This window comes from Phasianus colchicus, chromosome 4 (genome assembly GCF_987193195.1).
Source record: "Phasianus colchicus chromosome 4, bPhaCol1.hap1.1, whole genome shotgun sequence".
Classification (NCBI taxonomy): domain Eukaryota; kingdom Metazoa; phylum Chordata; class Aves; order Galliformes; family Phasianidae; genus Phasianus; species Phasianus colchicus.
In genome coordinates, this window is record NC_143439.1 from 12554105 (window position 1) to 12577332 (window position 23228).

Below are 23228 nucleotides of genomic sequence, written 5' to 3' on the forward strand. Positions count from 1 at the left end.
AGGATAGGGAGGAGAACAGCGCGATATAAACTTCTGGAAGCTTCACAATTCCACTCTTCTAGTAGAATTCATTGTAGGTGAGTAAAATGTTCTAAACCTTCAAAGTATATATTTTTTTTTTCTTTTTTGAAACATAGTACAGAGTTAGTTTATTAAAAATTATGATTCCATGAAGTACAAATCTCAACCTTGGGCTCCTTTCGCATTGCATCTGAAAGAAAAATGAAGGGAAAAAAAAAGAACCAAAATCCAATTCATGAATACTTAATGAATGAGCAAACACTTGCATCATGAAAATATTTTCTTTCCCTTCATCAGTATTCAGGGCCTGTATTTCTATCTGGCAAAGGTTTCAGCTGACTTACACTGAAGCAATAAATTAATACAGTTTAAAAAAAAAGCTACCAACAGTTTTAAACCAATTAAAATGCTTGAAGCAGACTGTATGCATGTTAAAATGTCATGTCATGATCCTGCTGCACAGAACCAAAGAACTGTAATGAGCTGAGTGTGGATGAGCAAAGATTGCAGTCTTCAAGGGTATTTCGTGGTGTGAGCTTTATGGCATGCAAAAATATGCCCGTACTTCAAAATGGTAAAAAGTCTGACCTATACTAGAGTGGGTGCTAGCTTTACTTTAGAACACAGTCTTGCTCAGACTTTAATTGTAATTAGAAAAAAAAAAAAAAACCTTTAATTTTTGATTCAATATATTAAAAAAAAAAAAAAAAAGTAAGCCAAGTATTTCCCCTTCCCAGAATTACCTCCTTAGTGCAGGGTACCTGCAACTTTTCTTCCAACGAACTGTGCAGAGCTCACTGCTCTCCTTTCAGAGGGCTGGTTTTTCCAGCTGTTTACAAAGTTCGTAAAGATGAGTGCTTAGAAGTTTGAGTATTTCCTTACAGAAATCCCTTGTGGTCTGAGCCTTTTTGTGGAGAAAACTGTCACTCAATTTTCAAGCTGCATGAACAGCTCTGGTAGCAGGGATACAGAGCTGTGCAGTAACCTTCCATGAAACAGTCTTAAGAATTTTATTGAAGTTTATGGATTTATTTTTATAAGCAGTACAGTATGTTTGAAATCAAGCCTTCAAAAGGAAGTTATCAAAGATTTTCGTAGTGGTAACCAAGGCAGAGAATACCCATGGGACCATTCAAGAAATAGAAGAAGCCCAGTCCCAAACATTGGACTAGTTAGAAAGGGAAGGAAAAGAGAGAAAAAAAAAAACAACATTGCTTATCCTCCAAAACTGACTGCATCAAAAATATGAAAACAGCATGCCCCTCATTTGCTTTCTAACGTTTATTATGAAGCTAGCAATTGTGTGGCTGTTTTATTAGAAAATATGTGATTCTGTTAATGTCTTCTGTAGTATAGTTTGTAAAGGATAAACATTAGAACAGTGCTTTTGTTTATAGAGTAAGATGATGAGAAATATGTTGAAATGAAGTAAAAACTACTAAGAAAATGATTATACTTAAATTTATTTTTCTTCCAATAACATAACTCTAAGAATCAGAACTAGATGGATTTTGTATGAAAAAATAACCATACTTTAGAAACAAAAATGCTAACATGCCATAATAGATCTGTATGAGAGCTGCTCTGAAAGTAATGCTTTCTATTTTATTTTGTTGATCCATGATGTCAGAAGCTGGTGGTGTGGCTCTAGAGCTGAACCTTCCTGGCCATATTCTGTTACATTTTGTTGTTGTGTGACAGGTGGCAGCAGAGGGGCAGTATGGGACTATAACATCTGACATGGAAATGTGTATTGAAGTGAAAGGTGGCACTGAATTCCTCTATGAGGAAAAAAAAAAAGGCACCCTTTGACATTTGTTGATGTTTTCTGAACATTTGTGGAGACCAGATGTAAGCAAACGTAAGCAGAGAGAGGTGGCGAATGGTGCATTTTAGCAGTGATGACAGAGACATGAAAGACAAGTCACATTCTGGATGGCCATGTACATCTGTCACATCACTAAAGGAAGGGTGTTTCAATCATCTCAACCACACGAATTGACTAATGGAGCTGTGTTGAAAAATAGTGTTTTGTAGCTGAGAATTGCACTATCAAATGGTGTGACTGTTCTTTGTGTCTGTTGTAGGTTCCATGACGTAAAAAGGAGACATTACTTTTAGATGACCTATATATCTTTTATAAATACAAATCATAATTGATCATTGTTACTAAAATGTCTTTATATATATATATACATATAATAGCTATATGTATCTTGGAAAGCACAAATGATCTCTGTAATATGGTGCTAAACAAGTCATTGAGAAAGAGAAAACTTCTACCTTTGTCATACATGGTAATGATTTAAAGAGAACACTTTTAAGTTGGGATTTTGTTGTGGGATTTTTTGTTTTTTGTTTTTTATTTTCTTTTGTTGTGCATCCCTACAACTTTGTACACCTGTACAAGTCAGGTATTATAATACCCCATAGTTACTTTTCCAGCCTAATCATTTTAAACAAACAAACAAACCAAAACAAAACAAAAAAACAGACTTCTAAAATATGTCCATGTTTTATCTGCCTTATATATTAAAAATAAAACAAAATAAAAACAACATAAACAGCTCCAAAACCATTTACTGAATGAAAATGCCATTTCCATTTGGACAGTAAGATCTGAGATTAAGTCTGTCATAATGAATTCAAAATGCTCACATTTAGAGTATTGGATTGTTACAGTGACAAGCTGTGCAGTTGCCTTAAGCAGTTCTTGAGTATACAGTGTTATTCAGATATGTATAATTATTTTAGGCAAAATCTCAGTCTTTCAGTAATGCTTATGATTCCTTGAAATCAACCTTTTTTGACAAGGTAAAGTTATTTATTCTGTTTTGTGCATCAAGTGAGATTTCTGGGAAATACTTTACATTTCTTGTGATAGCCTTTCCCCTTTTTTCTGTTTTGCACTGATCTTTATAAAATGAGTTCCACATATTGTTGTATATCAGTGAAAGACAGGTGAAGAATATTCAGGAACTGAAGTTAATTTCATCATCTTCACAATCAGTAAGCAGCATGAGTTTGCAACTAGACAATCTTTGTTAGTCATGTATAAGTAAATTCCAATAGCCAGAAGAACTTTTTAGTGGTATAATTCAACAGTTGTACTGACATATCTGAGTGCTTATGGTTGATACAATAAAATGCCTGGTACTTCTGCAGTATCTTTGATAGAGACAGACTAATGAGTTGTTTTTCCTTTTATAAAATCAAATATAAAATTCTGAATTATCCATAGCAAATTTTGGATTATTTTGTGCTTTGCAAGAAAGAAATTAAGCAGAAGCAAATTTACGTTGTCTTTTTCTTTCAGTAACTTTTAGAAAGTATAATGTCTCCATTAGTATTTGGTAACAATATCAGGCAATGATGAAAAGTTAAAGCAAAAATCATTTGGTGTTAAGATGATAAGTTTTACTTTTTCCACTATTCCTAGTCCAATTTCAGAGCTAACTAGAAAAGCTAAGCAAACAATGAATTATATGTAGTACCTATATTCTGTATGAAACCTCTTAACTCTCTGTGAGTTATACCACTGAAAATATACAAAGCTGATGTTTTAGCAAATATTAGCATTTTAGATGTGAGCAAATTTTGTTGATGAATGCTACCAAAATTTTCAGTCCTAATCTACCATTACTCACATGGAAGGGGCAAGTTTTCCTTGTTTATGCCAGGTGCACCAGGATCAGTGTGCAGCAGCTTAGCAAAGGCAAACAGGGAACCTTGTCTCTATCTGTTAAGAGAATACAGCATGAAGTTAATAGAAACACAGTGAACACTTCATTACAATCCGCCCTTGCTCATGGATGCTTATTCTTCTGCTGTATGAATTATTGCTTGAGATTGCATCTTCTGTCCTTAACCTTTTGAAATGAAATTGTTGCAGGAAAATGAAATGAATCTTGCAATGAATCTTGCAAGGCCCAGCTTGTAGAAATCCCCTTTCTAACAAGATGACAGTGTGGCCAGGAGTCAGTCATAGCCTGGACAATAAAGAGTTTCCAGATTCTACACAACTATTTTTTATCATAAAGTGAAATATACAACCAAACAAGATCAGTGTTTAATTTCAGACACTTTAGATATTCTGGGGAAATGCATTAAAATAAAATTTTGAATGTGTAGGAAGTGTAGGCAGTGACCTTGCAAAGCATACTTATAGCTGCAGTGAACAACTTATCTGACGTGTTTTAAGCATTCTTCTATGATTTGTATAATGTAGTGTTGCTATTGATACTTAAAACATAAATAATTCTTGTGTACCTTCCCAGCTCATGCATCATAATCAATGAACTACTGCCAGTTGAATGGGCTGACTCATGGGCTTATTGACCCACATTCAAAATAACACACAGAATTTGAGTGTTATGGAGATGGAAATGCTATTGCCAAACCAGATAGATGGGCAAGGTGATTGAATAGATCTTTTACAGATATGAATATTATTGCTACTGCTTATTGCTGATTTTTCATATATAGAGGGAAAAAAAAAAACAACAACCCACAACATTTTTTTTGCTTCAGGGTTTTTGCAAACTACTGTTGTGCTTATTTCAGTACAGAGATTCAAAAAACACCAGCTTGAATTTTATAACCAACTTTTAAATAAAAGAAGACCAGGAGAATTAGGAAGTACTCACTGATGTAGTCAGACATAGTTGTCTTTATTTTTGTAGTCAGCATATAATAGTTATAGCTGATGATAAGACTGTTCTGAAACTAAGAGCTTAGCAGAATGCACATTGGCTGAAGTATCGGAACAGCAATTTGCACAGAGGTGTAGAGTATAATTTCAAATTTTATTCATAATGTTCTGGCCAAAATCTTTCTTGATATCCAGAGAAATACGTAGTTTGAAATTTTGGTTAGAGATTTATGAAAACTAAAACATTTTTTCCCTTTACATTTTAGTTGCATACTTATTATCATTGAGCCTGATGGAGTCGTATTTACTGGATCATTTTACAATCATTTTGCATCCCACACGTGATACTTACGTGCTTATATATACACGTATGTAAAATGAAAGTTGTAAAGCAACTATAATGAAAAAATTTTGTGAACTCAAAGGCTTACCTCAAATTATTCATATTTTGTCTTCTTCAAAATTAATAATTAACAATTATTAATTATAATTATTACTAAGCTGGTATTTCCTGCTCAGTGCATTCAGTCTAAGCTGGATGTTTCTTATAAGTTTTCTCCCATTGTTACTATTTTTATGAGTAAACTCTAGCAATGCAGCTGGAAGTAGCAAAGATATCTGAACATCACAGAACTGATATAGAAAAAATGAAAAATTGTAAAAAATTCCCTTGTTTACAAAAAAAATATTCTCAGGGTGAGGTGATTTCTGCCAATGAGGAAAGGACTATTTTCATTTTCATAATTTAGTAAAGATCATCATAATACCTTGTAAAATAAATTAAATATTAAAGGAGAAATCAGACAATTAGAAATGCATACACTTTGACAATATTTTTTTCAGTGAATTATATTTTACCTGAACTTGTTTTAGAATGAAAAATATTTAAGGTCTCAGCCTGCTCTAAGGCCATAATTTGAATATAAATAGTGTTCGGGGGGGATTTTCCAAATTTCTAGCTTTTACCTAAACTTTTTCTAAAGTTGCCGTATGCGAATGTCCCTTTTTCTGTATATTATATGAAATAAGAATTTAACAAGGGATAAAGTTCAAAATACATACTGATCTATCAGGAATTCTGGGGTGAAATATGACATCTAATTTTTTTTTTTTTTTTTATTAAGCCATGCTCTAACTTGGACACAACTTTCTACCTCTGTTTCTTTTAATTATCTGTTGGATCTCTCTACAAATACCTGAAGGAAGGTTGTGGAAAGGGGGGAGTCAGCCTCCTCTCCTGTGTAACTAGTGATAGAACTAGAGAGAATGGCCTCAAATTGCGCAAGGGAGATTCAGGCTGTTAGGATAAACTATTTCTCAGAAAGAGTGGTCAGGTGCTGGAATGGGGTGCCAGGTGGTTGAGTCACCATCCCTGGAGGTATTCAAGAAATGTGTTGTGTTTGTACTGAGGAACAGGGATTACTGGGAAATATTGTTGATAAGGTGGATGGTTGGACTAGATAATCTTGGAGGTCTTTTCCAACCTTGGTGATTCCATGATGTTGCTTACCATTTAAAATATTTTGTGGAATATATTCTGCTATACAAAACTGTAATGAAATTGCAGCCTAGAGGTGTAATTACAATACCAGTATCAAACTCTGCTTATTTAGTTGAATGGTTATCTCTTTTGTATGATGTTACCAGATGTGTTGACGTTCACAGCACTGTGGTACCACATTTAGAAATATGTGATGTACAAACCTGAGAGTGTACCTTACGGAAGATCATTACAGTGTATCATTACAGTGCTTGGCTTGTGCAGAAATATGTATGATTGGAAAGCATTTAAAGCTTAGCAAGTATGAAGGGGAATATTTTTAGAGAAACTGAGAAAGGGGATTACAAGTAAGCGCCTAAGGGTCTGACTGCATGGGAACCTGAACAGAATGTGGGATTGCAGCTTTATCCTTGCTGAGAAAAGGTGGAGGTGAAGGTGGAAGCTGGCCAGCAGGGACAGGGAGGTGATCCCCTCTATTCTGCTCTTGTGAGGCCCTATCTGGAATACTGTGTCCAAATGTGGAGCCCCCAGTACAAAAAAGACAGGGAGCTGTTGGAGAGGGTCCAGAGGAGGGCCACAAAGATGATCAGGGGACTGGAACACCTCCCCTGTGAGGACAGGCTGAGGGAGCTGGGGGGTGACCTCATTGCAGCATTTCAATACCTAAAGGGAGCCTACAAACAGGAGGGGAATCAACTCTTTGAAAGGGTAGATAACAGCAGGATGAGGGGAAATGGTTTTAAGTTGAGGGAGGGGAGATTTAGGTTGGACATCAGGGGAAAATTCTTTACAGAGAGAGTGGTGAGGTACTGGAACAGGCTGCCCAGAGAGGTTGCGAATGCCCCGTCCCTGGAGGTGTTCAAGGACAGATTGGATGGGGCCCTGGGCAGCCTGGTCTAGCATTAAATGAGGAGGTTGGTGGTCCTGCATGTGGCAGGGGGGTTGGAGATTCGTGATCCTTGAGGTCCCTTCCAACCCTGGCCATTCTGTGATTGTATGATTCTGTGAAGTTGTGAGAATGTGATTATTTTTTCTGACTCATAATCCTCAGCTGCAGCTCTTCAGCAGCAAGTTAATTTGGGTCCATGAGGCTTTCTAACTGTGGTATTACTTGATTATATTTTCGGGGGGTACTTTTTATCTTTTTTGCCGGCCCTTTTTCAGGTGAGACAAAATGTTTAGCCAATGAGCAGTGCTGTGTGTCATGCTACCTATGTCAAAAGCTGTAGAATATTCATAATGCTGCAATACAGGAAACTTGATCTGCTTGCTGTCAGCCTAAGTGACATGAATAAACCAATAGTCAGTGGCATGAGAAGCACAGTTAATTACGTTAGATACATTCAATGGGATAGAGAGGATTCTTTTTTATTCCACATTATTATGCTAAATGTAGGAAAGTCATATAATTGTATGAAAACAAGCATATATTCTAGATCCTCAATACCTCAAAGTCAGTCTGTCATTCACCTTTTGATTGAGTATCAGGCATTTGAACTAAATTGAAGAATAGACATTAATGGTGCAGTTTGACCTAATAGAGGGAAATATTGATGATAAATATTCTGGTACAGCTCAAGAAAGCTTCACTGTTAATACAGTAATTGTTCCATTTGTCATAATTTTTTAGCTGAAACTATGATTTAGGTACATATTCCTGATAACATAGTGGTCACATAAGTATTTTGGGTCATCATGATGGCTATTTAACATTCTGTTTCATAGTTATATGGGGGCACTGAATCATGATTATATTTTCTTTTGTAAACAAAGGGGAAACTAACTCAGAGGAATGTCATTGAACCTTTGACATCTGATTATACTCTAGCATGGACAAGGGGAACTGCATACAAACTTCTCTTCATGCAAGCTGCAAAATGTTTTTGTTTTTTTTTTTTTGCTGCAATAGAAGATAATTATTTACATATTTTCTTAACTGAAGAAAAACTGTTTGAGGGGTGAAACTGGTATTTCTAAGACACTGCATCTTTCCCTATGGTGGCTTTACTTTCCCCCCTCTATTTCTTACTTTCTCTGTCACATCTGAGGAGATTTGCAGAGGGAAGGTGTTAAGTGAATTTCTCAGTTAGCGAGACTGCAGGCTGATTAGACTGTTGAGGTGCACTTTGGCTCTGTGACAGTGCTTGACAAAACTGATGGAGCTTGTGATTCCCTTGAGGGAAGATTTAGTACATAACTCTTAAATAAGAAAACATCTGCTGTATTTCATACTCTGTCTCTCCTTGTCTTATTCTGTCTCCTAAAATTAAAGATGGAGGAGACAATTGAAAATAGTTTCATTTTTCCTCTAAAGCAAAGCAAGAAGCTTTTCTTTATTTATTGCTTCCATATTCAACAGTTGCTGAGGTTCATCAGAAGCAGATGGGTCAGAAAACTGTCACAGGATTGACATAAGTGCCCATAATTGTTTATTTCAGCTTTTTTGTTTATGTCAGCTTTTGACATGAGTCTTCATACAGCAATTTAATTAAGTTGTTGAATTCTTCTTTGTGATCAAAGAGTAATTCTATGGTTTTGCCTGAAGATTTTAAGTAAATGAAACTCCATTGCAAACTACTTGATAGTCTTCATAGAACACTCGTAAATTACTGTCTTTAGAGATCACACAGTTCTTTATCAAACATTACTCCTATTTTTAAGAAAGGGAGAAATGAAGACCCAGGAACTACAGGCCAGTGAGCCTCACCTCTGTGCCTGAGAAGATCATGGAGCAGATCTTCCTAGAAGCTGTTAAAGCACATATGGGACAAGACGTGATTTGAGACAGCCAGCATGCCTTCACCAAGGGCAGATCTTGCCTGACCAATCTGGTGGCTTTCTATGATGGAGTGATGGCTTTGGTGGATGGGGGAAGGGCGGTGGATGTCATCTGCTGGACTTCTGCAAAGCCTTTGACATGATCCCTCACCACATCCTTCTCTCTAAATTGGAAAGGTATGGATTTGAAGGATGGACTGTTTGATGGATTAAGAAATTTTTGGCTGGATGCAGCCAAAGGGTTGTGATTAACAGTTCTGTGTCAGGGTGGAGGTCGGTCACAGGCGCTGTCCCTCAAGGGTTGATCTTGGGACTGGTGCTCTTCAACATCTTCATCAATGACATAGGTGATGGCATTGAGTACACTCTCAGCAAGTTTGTGGATGACACCAAACTGAGTGGTGCAGTTGCTACATTGGAGAGAAGGGAAGCCATCCAGAGGGACCTGGACAGGCTGGAGAAGTGGGCCCGTGAAAACCTAATGAGGTTCAATAAGGACAAATGCAGGCTGCAGTCCCAGGTATTTGTACAGACTGGGAAGAGATCTCCTTGAGAGCTGCCCTGTGGAAAAGGACCTAGGCATACTGGTGGATGAGAAGCTGGACATGAGCCAGCAGTGTGCACTTACAGTCTGGAAGGTTGACTGTTCTGGACTGCATTAAAAATGGGGTGGCTAGCAGGGAGAGGGAGGTGATTGTCCCCTCTACTCAGCTCTTGTGAGGCCCTGTCTGGAGTACTCATCCAGGCTTGAAGCCCCCAGTACAGGAAGGATGTGGAGCTCTTGGAGAGGTCCAGAGGAGGGTCACTAAGATGATCAGAGGGCTGGAGCATCTCTCCTACGAAGAAAGGTTGAGGGAACTGGGCTTGTTTAGCTTGGAGAAGAGAAGCCTCTTGAGAGATCTCATTGTGGCCTTCCAATACTTGAAGGGAGTATATAAACAGGAGGGGAAATGGCTGTTTATGAGGATGGATAGTGATAGAACAAGGGGGAATTGTTTTATATTAGGAGGAAGTTTTTCACACAGAGGATGGTAACATACTGGAACAGGTTGTCCAAGGAGGTTGTGGATGCCCAATCCTTGGATACATTCAAGGCCAGGCTGGATGTGGCTCTGGGCAGCATGGTCTAGTGGTACAGACAGCACTTACTATTTAAGGAAAAAAGTTATTTATTAGCAAATATAGCTTCAAATTTTACTAGAAATTGTGACATTTTATCTAGCCCAATTTCATTTTTTAGAGTGTTTAGTGGTAAATTATGGACACAAAATAAATACTGCCTTTGTATTACATTTGGTCTGACAGACATCTCAAACTGTATCATGTCTTATACACTGGCTGCTTCATTGCTCTGTTGTAAATGAATGATAATATTTAAATGGCATCCCTGGAATGGCTGAGTACAGAATATGGCACTCATTGTATTTATGACAAGGTCTGCTGATTCCACTTACCTGAAAATATAGTACAACCTGTGAAGTACTTATAATAAACAAGAGCTATGGCAAAAGGCAAAGAGTTTTTGCAAGATTTTAACCATCAGAATTTGAAATTACATTGAAGTGAACTAAGGTGGTTCTTAAGGATTCTACGAATTGCCGTTGTTTCTTATTTTCATACCATGCAATTAAGAAATTTGAAGTCTGTTCCAGGACAGGAAGAGGAGTGAAAATGTTGAGCTAGATCAGATAAATTTTTAAGGCATGAAAAAATCTATTGCTTTTGAGATAGATAATGAATGATTTCCATTCCATGGAATTAAAAGTGACAGTTTTAGTATTTGGATGTTTGAAAATTTGAAATTCATGTCATATATCACAAATTTAATGTAGATTTCTAGTGGCACTATGTTACCTTTCAGTCCCATTATGTAGAAGCTCACTGTGAAGTGTATGACTGGGAAATTTCTAGTAGCCCATTTTCAGACCACAGATTAGCTACACTCTTGTAAGGTTTCAAGGCTTCTACACTTCCCTCATAAAGAAGATACGGAAACAAAAATTACTTTTTTCCAGTTAGATGCATTCAAAACCTCGCTATCAGTTTTTATTAAAAATGCAAAATGAGTTTTTAGCAGAGCTTTGACACTTGCATTGTTAATGTGCCTTCAGGCATGTAATTAGTAGAAGAGTTTAATCTTTTATACTCCATACTTTGATCAGAATAAATAAGCTCAGGAAATCTATAAAGTATTGACCATCGTCTTTGATAAAAGAAAGTTGTAAGTACCACTTCAAGACACTTCCATAAACTTGAATGCACATCATTAGTTCTGTATATATAACAGAGAGCATGTTCAGTTGTTACTGTTATTACTTGTAGATCAGTCCAGATCACAGGAATCTTTATTTTTTCTTCCTCTCCCTTTATTTGCTTAGATACTTATCATGTTCTTTTTTCAGCATTCGTGAAAAAACTTAAACACTGACTTCTTTAGCAGCTAGATAAACTAATTATTTATTCTATAGCTGAATCCATGCTAAACAAAAAAAATCATTCATTAACAAAACTTGTCTGGGAGGCTGACTGGTAAGATGAAGCTATTTGCATTACTATTTTTTAACACATAATAAAAGTGAAATTAAATTTGTGTGCTATTAATGTAAAATATGAATTTGCCATTGAATTTGCAGGACAAAAACTAAGCTTGAAAAGCCTGTAGCTATAGTAACTAGTTTTAATACTCATAAAATAACTCCCAGTAAATGGAAGTTTTGACTTCTACTATACACTTTTCTCACACTTGCATAGATCAGATCAGAGAACGAAAAACACCAACTGGTTAACATAGTTCTCCATTTCTTGCAGATACCTTCCTGCCTATCTGGCATGATAAACCACAGTGAAAACAAAGATCCTGGCAAGGACAAATTTAGGCTGCATTTATAATTGCAGGTAAGCTTTATCTTGAGAGAGATGTTGAACCCAGCCTCAAACTGAGCTTAATTGAGTCTAATGAACAGATTTCACCAGTAGCTAAGTGCCCATACAATTGCTTGATCACTGTCTCCTTCCATTTAAGCACTTGAACAGGCTTCCCCAGGGCAGTGGTTGTTGCACAAAGCCGGCTAGAGTTCAAGAAACATTTGGACCACAACCCATGCAGTTTGAATTTTGTGTGGTCCTTTGTGAAACTGTGAGGTGACTTGTGGGTCCCTCTCAACTTAGAATGTTCTATGAATCTGTGATTTATTTTATCTCAGATTGTTATCTTGCCCCTTTCCATAAACAAACAATAGTAAGGCAACATAAAACAACAATTTTGCATCAAGAAAAGGCAACATATTTAATTTTATATATATTTTGCTGATTGCTACTTCTGCATTTATTGTGACACTTGAGAGACTTCAGTCTTGGGAATAAAGGGTAGTTTGATAGACATAGAGGTTATATATTGTGTATTACTTAGAAACTTCTCATTTTCAAACTTCTTCAAATTAATATAGTAACAGTTTCTACAGTCAAATAACAATATCACTTAGATCAGATATTCTCACAGAGGAATTTTCCAAATAAAGAAGTAAATGAAATAGAGGATATGATATGGTTTTAATTAATTTACCTGTCTTGACAATTTCTCAATACTTTTTCCCTTTTCAAAGACTTGGTACTTCTTTATTTAATTAGCTACCTACATTTGCATGTTTATAAACTGGTTATCTGTGAAAATATAAAAATAAATCACTTTCCCATATTTACTTTAAATGAATCTGCCCTGTGCAACTAGTGTTGAATTATTCACCAACACAGAATTCATTTTGAAGCTAATATATTTTGAGATGACTTATCAGAAGAAATGTGTTGTAACCAGAAATAACTTCTCTAAGCATAATTTTGCTAATTTCTCTCAAAAGAGATGTTTAAATTGGTAATTCTAGTGGAACTGTTACTTATATTTTGTTCTTTTTTTTTTTTTTGTAGTTGAAGATTTAGAGACTGTATTTCAATTAAAATTGCAATATTTTGCACATTACTTCATAACCTCTATGTTTAATCAGTGTGCTGAAAGAGATAGATGTCAGTCAGAATAATAATATAAGATGATATGACTGAATACTGCACCATAATGCATAATGCCATTTAAAATAGCAGTGATCATCTTGAGTTACCTTTCCTTATTATTAACTATCTTATTATTCTTGCAAGGGATTTTGAACATATACAAGCTGCAGGAATTAAAGTTCTCCCTTCAGAAGTCATTCCTAAAGATTAGAGGGTTTTTTTTGTTCTTTTTTTTTTTTTTGGTTTTTTTTGGAGGGAGGGGGCGGAAGGTGAGGGGGTGAGGAGTGAAGTGGGGATTTTATTGGTGGTGGTGATGATTTATTTATTTTTTTTGGCAACAGAGCAAGAGATCAAGTGCTTCAGTAGAAGATGAACAAGGTCTTGAAATAATATTTTGTATTTTTAAATTCTATATTTCAATTATCATGGAATCATAAGCTCTAAGCAAATCAATCTGTAAAGGTATTTACAGTGAGAAAAGGTTCTATGGTACTTAAAAACTATGTAAGTTGGATCCTGTAAGAATATTCTAACCTTAAAAAAAATACAACAATTGCATTATTTCCAATAATAAATGACACCTGTAATCGGGCCATTGAAGAACTTTAAATTTCAGAAATACTGAATGTCATAATGCACATATTTAAATGTACATTTGGGATATGAACTGATTTGCTAATAAAAACAGGATATTTCTGGGAAGATACTACAATAATCTCTATTACTGTTTGTTAAAAATCATGCAAAGAGTGGGTCAACATAGTAACAAAATACAGTGAGTTCTACCCTAAAAAATGTTTTTATTTGCAGAGTTGCACTGCCTAATTTATTATATGTCTATAGCTAGAATCTGTTCACTGTGTCGTGAGCTTCATTTAAGCCAGGCAGTGGCTGGGCAAGTGAGACACACTGTCTCAGCTGGTGAATTCCTGATGATTATCTTCCTCTCCATTCTTCCTGGGAGATTGGCGCTTGGTATATATGACTGATTGTTCTGAATGTCACAGCTGAAACTACAACTTGCCTACCAGACACAAGACTCTCTGAATTCCTTAGGGAAGTAGTAGCTGTGGGCTGTGATTTGACAGCTAATTCTGTGAACAGATCCAAGAGAATACATCCCAGAAAGTGAAGACGACAGCAGACCCCAATCCCCAGAGAAGAGAAACAGTTGATCACCCAGCTATCACAGAATCACAGAATGGCTTAGACTGAAAGAGACTTTACACATAGTTCCAATTCATTATCTTTGTCAGAGTTGCCACCTGGTAGATCAAGTTGCCCAGGGCCCTATCCAACCTGACCTTGGACATCTCCGGGGATGGGGCACTCACAGATTCTCTGGGCAGCCTATGCCAGTGCCTCATCACCCTCTGAGTAAAGAATTTCTGTCTACCATCTAACGTAATTTTTCCCTCTTATAGATTAAAACCATTCACTCTTGTCCTGTCACTACCTCCATGTGTAAAAAGTCAGTCTTACTTTTGTTTATACACTCTCCTCAAGTACTGGATAGCCTCAGTGAGGTCTTCATGGAGCCTTCTTTTCTCCAAGCAGAACAAGCTCAGCTCCCTGTATCTTTATTGATAAGGTAGATGATTCTTTGATAATCTTCATGACCTCCTCTGGACCTGCTTTAACAGCTCCTCATCTTTCTTGTGCTGGGGGCCCCAGACCTAGTTGCTGTACTCCAGCTGAGTCCTCCCAAGTGCAAAGTAGAGGGGGACAATCATCTCCCTCTCTCTGCTGGCCACCCCTCATTTCATGCAGCTGAGGGTACTGCTGGCCTTAATGGCTGTAAATGCCCCCCTGCTAATTCATGTCCAGCTTTTCGTCTACCAGGACCATCAAGTTTTTCAGTACAAGACTGCTGTTAATGAGCTTTTCTCTCAGCATGTATGAATATCTGGGAATGTCCTTACCCAAGTGCAATACCTTCCACTTGGCCTTGCTGAACTTCATTAGGTTTTGATGGGCCCACTTTTCAAGCCTATCTAGATTCCCCTGGATGGCATTCTTTCCTGCTGTATATCTAGTGCATCATATTTTAGGGTTTTAGTAAACTGTTCGAAGGTGCTCAGTCTCAGTCTATGTTGCTGAATAGCTGAAGAGCACTAGTCCCAAGCCCTCAGGTACTCCGCTCATGACTGGCCTTCATCTGGACATAGAATTGTTGGCCCCAACACCCTGGCTGTGACCATCCAACCAATTATTTACCCACCAAATAGTCCATATCTCTTCAATTTAGAGATAAGGATGTGTTGTGAGACCATGTGAAAGACCTTGCACAAGTCCAGATAGACAACATCTATTGCCCTGTCTTTGTTCACTGATGCCATCACTCCATCATGGGAGACTACCAGATTTGGTGAGGCATGACCTGCCCTTGGTGAAACTGTGCTGGCTGTCACGTAGGACAGGGACAGCACTGTGGGATTGACTCTGACCACATAGAGATTCACTTACTTGGAAAAAATTTAATGTAGACTTTACTTTCCATTACAATGGAGGAAAGCCAGATTTTCAAATCATGTTAGCTTTCATTAAAAAAAGTATGATTCCTTGTGTCTTATGCAGATGTACCTATGAGCATCCATATGGGTGCATATTATGTGTCCAGCTTGAAATGACTACACATGATGTATATACTCAACCTGGAAAGTATAGCATATATAAAATATGACAAAAATTATACCATTGTGCCATCACACATGGTTATAGTGCTGTTATCCATCACTAACTATTTAAAATATAAAATCAAATTGTACTCCCCTTTTGTTTTTCTCTATGCTTTTCTGCAGTCTTTTCATGATTTTAATGAACTGTTTCTATATTTTATGGTCTACCGATATGATGGAACTGTAAGAGGCTGTGCGGATTAAGGGTAGTTGGGAGGGTCTGATTGTTGGAGTGTATGGTTTGTGATACATCTTACCTGTGAAAGCTCTTGCCTGTGTCTGGTGAAGCAGAAATATCAGAAATACAAACACCGTAATACTGAGAGAACTGATTTCTCCTAGAGATGCAGATACTTGCTTAGAATTTCTGTAAGGGAAGAAACAATACTTAAACTACACAGATTATTTTCATGCTTATGTATCAATGGATTTTTTCCTAGAATAGAAAATTTAACATAACTGTTAATATAAATTAGTTAATAAACTTTAAAAAAAAAACCTCGATTTTTAGAAAATTGTCAGAGGAACATTAATAGATAGTTCCTGAAAGAAACATGAATGTTTCCTTCAATATTATCTATATTCAGCTTCCTTGGAGGCTGTTGTTTTTCTCCTGCTTTTTTTTTTTTTTTTTTCTTCTTCTTTTTGTTCTAAAAATGTTACTGCTTGAATTGGCAATGCATGAAATGTTAAAATGTCACTTTATTTGTTTAAATGAAAGTTAGCAAATTCTAGAAGTTGAAACTAAATTTAACAAAAATCTACTGGTTGCACAAATGCAGGTAACCATGCATGATGGAAGATCTAAGAAAAGCAATCAAAACTGTAGAATACATCCACACTTCCCCAAAACAAACGATGGTAATTAATGTTGGTTAAAATATTTTTGGCTGTAAAGTGCTGAATATTACTCACAGAATACTTCATTCTCCCAAAGTAGATATTATTCATTAAATAAATTATTCAGGAATAGTCTTTTGCAGTATTTGACTAGCTCTTTGTCTGGTTGAATGCCAACTCATTAAATAAACTGTTTGAAAGATAACAGCTTGATTTATGTATAATGTATTTGAAAAGCTTCTTTTCTAGTTCTTACCTGCTCTGCTTAGACCAAGTAATATCCTATGCATTTATTAATTATTTGTCATTTGGTTGCCAAAAATGAGTAAAGGCAGCAGTAAAGGGTGGTATCTGACTTCCTCCAAGGTTGGTGGGAGTTTTGCCATTGACTTAAAATGGATTCAAGGTTTCACCTGCAATGTTGAAATGACAACTTTGAAATGTGATGTGCATTGTTAGTGTGTTTATGTTTGTCTAAACTTTAAAGTACTGAATATATTCTAATATCCTACAGTGATGACAGTGTGCCATAACATTTTGGTATAGACTTTCTAAGAATGATTGTTGTAGGAGTAGAATCTTTATCTAGCTTGAATAGAGCAGTGTGTTCTGAAGATTTCTCTCTCTTAAGTTATTCTTTAAACTTATATCTATCAGTGGGTCACAAAAAATATAAAAATCACAGTATGAATACAATGGTGATTTTGACATATTTTGTGATAAATTCATAGAGAAAAATATTCTGCGTATTTATGTTGTCTTTCTATTTTAGAAGAAGGTGGAGTCAGAGGTGATATACAATAAGCAGGCTTCCTGAATCCTGTTTGCTGAGCGTTTGCTGTGTGCTGGAGAAGAAGTGACAATGACAAAATACCTATGCTGTTGATTACATTAGACAAGACAGGACAAAATAGCACAAGATGTATTAATGTTGAAGTTAACTTTAAATCCAGGTATAAATGACTTCAGGCAGTGTATATAAAGCAAGAGAACTGATACATCAAGCACCATGCATTGTTCTAGAGATAGGGGTTCATCTGTATAAACTACAAATGTTTTTATATGATTCTAATGCCACCCCTGTCACTTGATTGGATTACTTTATGACTTGTAAGCAGTGTATTGTTATTAGAACTCATGTTCAGTTACTTTTTCTTGTAACCTTTCAGGCTGTTTCTCACACATTATTTTCAAAAGTATAATAATCTTATATGTGTGACCTTCAATTTCTTCTTATTGACTTTTTTAGATGAAATCACCTTAGTAAATGTAGTATTTTGATATTACAGTTATGTAATATTACAGGGTTTTAAAATTCATTTTCTATATAAGTAACAAAGATTTTGGAATACCATTAAGCTTTTGAAACTTGCTTATGTCATCAGAATCCCTACTTAAAATGCTTAGTGGTGAGTATTCAGCTTTTTAGGAAAGAATTGTTGTCCATTGATTCCTGTGCTATTTTGAATTCATAGAATATGACAGTTTTATGAAGTTCAACAGGAAAAAAAGTCTTTTTAAAAGCCTGACAGTCCTTTGTACAAGTTGATTCCTGATCACAAGTGCAGTTAATTTGACCAGCAAGAATTGAACAGAGTCAAATGTGAAAAAGAAATAAAGTGATGAGTAGCCAAAGCTAACAAAACACCACCAGCTTTTCCCTCCAGCTCTTTGTCTTTCAAATATAAGATGGAAATACTCAGAACTACGTTAGCTAGCAACAGAAAAATGTGAGCCCATCTCACAGTTTTTTGAACTAGCACATTTCAAGTCATTAGGACTAGAATTTTTAGATAATGCATATTTAAGACTTGCTTCTTGTACACCTTTTGAATCACCAGTACAGTACACCAGTTTGAATCAAATTCAATTTTTCCTTTAATCAAACCATGCTTTTTCTTAAGTAATATAGACTCTACAAGGCTATTAGCAAATTAGCAGTGAATCTTGGGTTGATTTTTCAGTATTGTATGTTTATGTCATGGTTTTATGATTTTTGGTTATCAGTATTCCACATCATAACATAATTGTTTGCTGAAGATGGTACTCTGTATCATCATGATTTTGACAAGTTTATTATTATGGAAAGTTTTTTTTGGTCTTAGGTATTAACTTAGAACAACTGTGTATTTTAGATGTTGTAAGTGAAGACTGGGAAAGAGAAATAAAAACGGTTAAAATCTGTAACAAGGCATTTGGCTTACGGCAGAAGTATCTCATCAAAGTGGAATGTTGCAATTGTATTTTAAAAGAGAACTATCGAAACTTCGGCTATTAATTTCATGTTGATGAGAATTTGTTAAAGGAAGATGTCAGAATATTGTTTCATCTAGGTAAATATTTTTTCTTAACACAGAACTTATCACCTAATCAATCATATTTGAGTAATGAATACACTTAGAAAATCAATGTATAATTCCCTTTTTTTTTTTTTTTTTTTTTTTCTTCTGTACTTAGTTTTTATTTCTGATGTTTTTGCTTTGGCAAAATAGTTATTCTTTTAATATTTCTTCCTTTTTCACTTGAGTTGACAGCAAAAGTAGTCCTATTGCTTACTGAGGTACCGGAAAGCGCTGCTGTGGAAATGAATGTTGCCGCATTTGCATTAGTGTAACCTCACTAATGGAAACGAGGAAGAAGAGAGGGTAAGTTTCACATGACTCAATGTCTCTCCTCTCCTCTCCTCTCCTCTCCTCTCCTCTCCTCTCCTCTCCTCTCCTCTCCTCTCCTCTCCTCTCCTCTCCTCTCCTCTCCTCTCCTCTCCTCTCCTCTCCTCTCCTCTCCTCTCCTCTCCTCTCCTCTCCTCTCCTCTCCTCTCCTCTCCTCTCCTCTCCTCTCCTCTCCTCTCCTCTCCTCTCCTCTCCTCTCCTCTCCTCTCCTCTCCCTGTCTCAGTAGATACTTCTTTGTTTGAGATATAGACAGAGACTTATTTCTACTTTGAAGTCTTATGAGAGGCTGAGACATGAACAGGCTGAGATGAAAACTTGCCTAACACACATACTACAGAATTAAGTGTAGATCAGAAGATAAGTTGAAACGTTTTCCTGGGACAGTTATGGCACAAAACCCATGAAAGTATGTTTCTGAGTTTCAGAGAGAAAATACTTAGGGAAATTTCTTCAGTGTGTTTGCTTTTTGCAGCTTATTACAGCTCCCTACTACCTGCTGTGATCACACCTCATCTCTGAAGAGAAGGACAGATGGAAGCATTCTGGAAACTGCTGGTTTGTGCAGTTATAAAACACAGATGTCTTGAATTACAAAGTATCAGTCTTCAGGAGTTAAAGCCTTGCAACTGTCTTTCCTCCTAACTTCAAAATTGTTCCCAGCAACAAACACAAGGGGGAAAGGCTTTGTACAGCTGCACTCAAATTCAAGACTTCAAAAACAAAATGTAAATTACAACTGATATAGAGACCTTGCACTTACCTAACTACTACATATATTCATCCATAATTAATGCGTTTTCAGTAAATATATTTATTTAAATTGCACATGGCAAGAAATAACTCATGTAGACTTATTTCTATTCAGAAACATGTTTTGAAAACAAATGTATAAATGATTTAGTGAATAGACCTGGATTTTTTTGTCTTCTTTTTTTTTTTTTTTTTTTTTGTTTGTTTGTTTTGTTTTTGTTTTTTGTTTTTGTTTTTTTCCCCCCTCAATTATTTATTATTAACTATTCAGGAATGACCTCATGACCTCATCCTGCAACAAATGTCATTTAGCTTACTCTTTACTTAAAGACAGCAGACTTAAAAAATTAGTGTGGGAAAATGTATCATGCCTATGTAAATAGACAGATACTACAACATAATAGGATGTTTACTATGCTTTTGTAGTAACTTGCAGTGATGTGTTTATGTAGCCATGCCTCATGGTTCACAATCTCTTGAGAAAATGTCAGAATAGTTATTGAATAGATAAATATATATTAAAAGTAACAACAATGACAACAAAACAAAGGTGCTGGTAATTCTCTGTATGAATTAATTCTTATATTCTCTCTCTTCCCATTGAGAGCTCTCAACATGCAGCAGGAGATTCTTTCTGATATCTGGAACATACAATGACATAAACCATTTTTCATCTTGTTTTAATGTTCTGAGGCATTTCATAATTTACATAGTATTCAAACAGTAGTAACTACATGGATCATAAAGGCATTAAGACAAGTTTCTACTCGTAAGTTGGACAGCCAGAATGATTAATTTAAAACAGCTTAAACTTGACTTTTTATTCTTTTGTAGTTTTTTTTTTTCTCCACGATTTTTCTATTTTCTTTTCCTCTAACACCAGAAAATAAGTCTAAAAAAATTCTAGTGCTGCTCATAAACTCACAACTGTTTCTCAGTTGATGTAACTCAACTTCCCCAACGATCCTTTCCTACCCTCTCCAATTTCAACCCCCAACTCAATTTTTTTTTTGCTAACACTTTATTGAAGCTATTCTAATCCATTGACTTCTATTGATTCAACTTGCTAATTTTATTTTATTTATTTATTTATTTATTTATTCTGGTGCATAAAGTTCTTTTCAAAAGTCTCATCTAATATTTTCTCATGTATTTACAAGCACAGTTATTTTACAGAGCATTGTTTTCTATAGAATAGCATATCATCACAGTTTTAAGAGAAAAGAATAAAAATCTTATTTTCTTAAAGTGAATGGTTTGTAAAGCTTGCTATATTTATACTGAAAAGGAAGAGCATAATGATGAATGAAGGATTTTCATTTCCTTTTTTTTTTTTCTTCCTAAAAAGTCATTTGTTCCTTCATATTTTTAGTTAAATTTTAAAATATGTCACATGTTTTTGTCAATCTTTAATCATATTGTGAAACAATATATTTGATTCATTTTTTCTTTTTAGCAGGGATTAGTCCTGTTAATTATGCTAGCCCATGAAAAACTGAAGTATTCACACTGTAATGTGTGACTGTTAACATCTGAGCAAGTAGCATTCAGAAATGCATCCAGGATGTTAATTCTACCCATCACAAATTCAAGATATTGTGATAAAATGTTGAAATTGATATTGTCAGGAGGAAAATGAAGCACTGAGCTTAGAATTTAGGAAATTTTGAGCAATTAAACAAACAAAAGTATAGTAAATCTGCGTTAAGAGTGAGGTAGTCATTTTAAAATAACACAATGGTCAAATGTTTTTAAGTGCTGGTCATAATTGATGCTAAACATCAAACCGTATGCATTTTCATTAAGCAGTTAATTTCTTTGCTATGATATCACATGTGAGTTAGGATCAGTCTAGTCCTCAACAGCATAGCAAAATAATGGCATATTAACAAAGAAAATAAGAATGAAAAACTAATTTTAAAACTGTTATTATCTGGGTCAGCTTTAACAGATGACAAAAATTCTCATATTATTAGAAATGATTTGGGTTCAGAGTAGAAGTGCTTGTGTAGAGAAGGAATCCAAGGCAATACTGAGTCGGTGCTAGTAGACCATGAATGTAAAGTGATCTCAGATACTGCCTGTAATGCTTGTTAAATGAAACTGAAGTTCTTTGCAAATCTGCTGTTGTTCTGCCTATTTGTGCACCTTCCCAGAAATCCTTATTCAAATGCACATGGTGTCTGAAGAGCATGATAAGGTCAGGCTGCACAACTGTTCCAAGTTCTACTGAAACCTGATCTGTTTGAGAGAGGGAGATATCACAGGGCATGGAGTGGTGCTGATAACATCCCCACTGAAAATGAGGCTGACTAGATTGAATTCTTAACAGATATGGGTGCAAACAAAAATTTTGTACTTGTCCCATAGCTCACAGCTCTGTTTAGAAAACTCAGGTTTATAATATAGGATTTTGTTGCTGGACCTATTTTTTCTCCACTTTTTTTTAATCTACAGAAACAAAGGAGATAATAGATTGGAATCATGTTTTATATAACTGCTGTCCATTCTGTAATAGATTTCATTAAATGAGCAGAAAAACTTGACAAAGCCTTTTAATTCTGTTACCTTAAGGAGGTGTACTCATGTCTTTGTCAGCAGCTGTTAAATAATGAAATCCAAAGAAAAATCTCTAGAGATACCAAATTTCTTAGGCTGATACTGATAACCTGATATCAGCTAAGTACTCTAAGATGAAATGCCAAGCAATAGAATTCATAATTTAAATATGTTCAGACATGCATTGAATGTTTATTAAAATAATTGTAACTTTTAAAAAATGTACTATTTAATTCTGGTATGTTTATTTATATTCCACTGTCTCTATTATACCTCTTTTTGTCAGGTGAGGAGATCTGAAGTAGCAACATGAAAAGCTGTAGATGTAAGTACACAAACTATTTTTTTTTTTTTCTGCTTTATTATATACTGTATATGTGTTATAAATTTTAAAAGAAAAGTAGCAAACTAAAACAGAACATAATAGTGTCCATACAAAATGCATTCTGATGGCTAGGCACATAATCAGATATAACATAAGGATTTTGAAGTAAATATTCAGCAGATAAGCAACCTTCTAAGTCTTTTCTACTGGTAATCTACTAGCTATATTCTGTCTGCAGTCCATCCAGATTTGCTACCATGAAGGGAAAGTGTTTCCCTGTGAGACTGATAATCTTTGTGTGTAATAAAATCAATGAATGACAGATGAAATTTTCTGTTTCTTTTGCAATTTTATAAATATTTTGCTCTTTCAAACAGTTTGGTCTCTATGAAATCTGAATTTACTCTATTATACTACACAACGAATATTCGCCAAGACTGATTATTTCCTTGT

The 23228-nt window shown here is 35.5% G+C and overlaps 1 long non-coding RNA gene across 1 annotated transcript in view; it reads left to right on the forward strand.

The window, feature by feature from the left end:
- LOC149918059 (uncharacterized) overlaps window positions 1–23228 on the forward strand; it is a 28315-nt gene continuing 5087 nt past the window's right edge. The window contains exons 1-4 of the long non-coding RNA XR_016466334.1: window positions 1–77; window positions 11760–11846; window positions 18999–19116; window positions 22737–22775. This is a non-coding gene — a long non-coding RNA (uncharacterized LOC149918059). The remainder of the gene's footprint in view (window positions 78–11759; window positions 11847–18998; window positions 19117–22736; window positions 22776–23228) is intronic.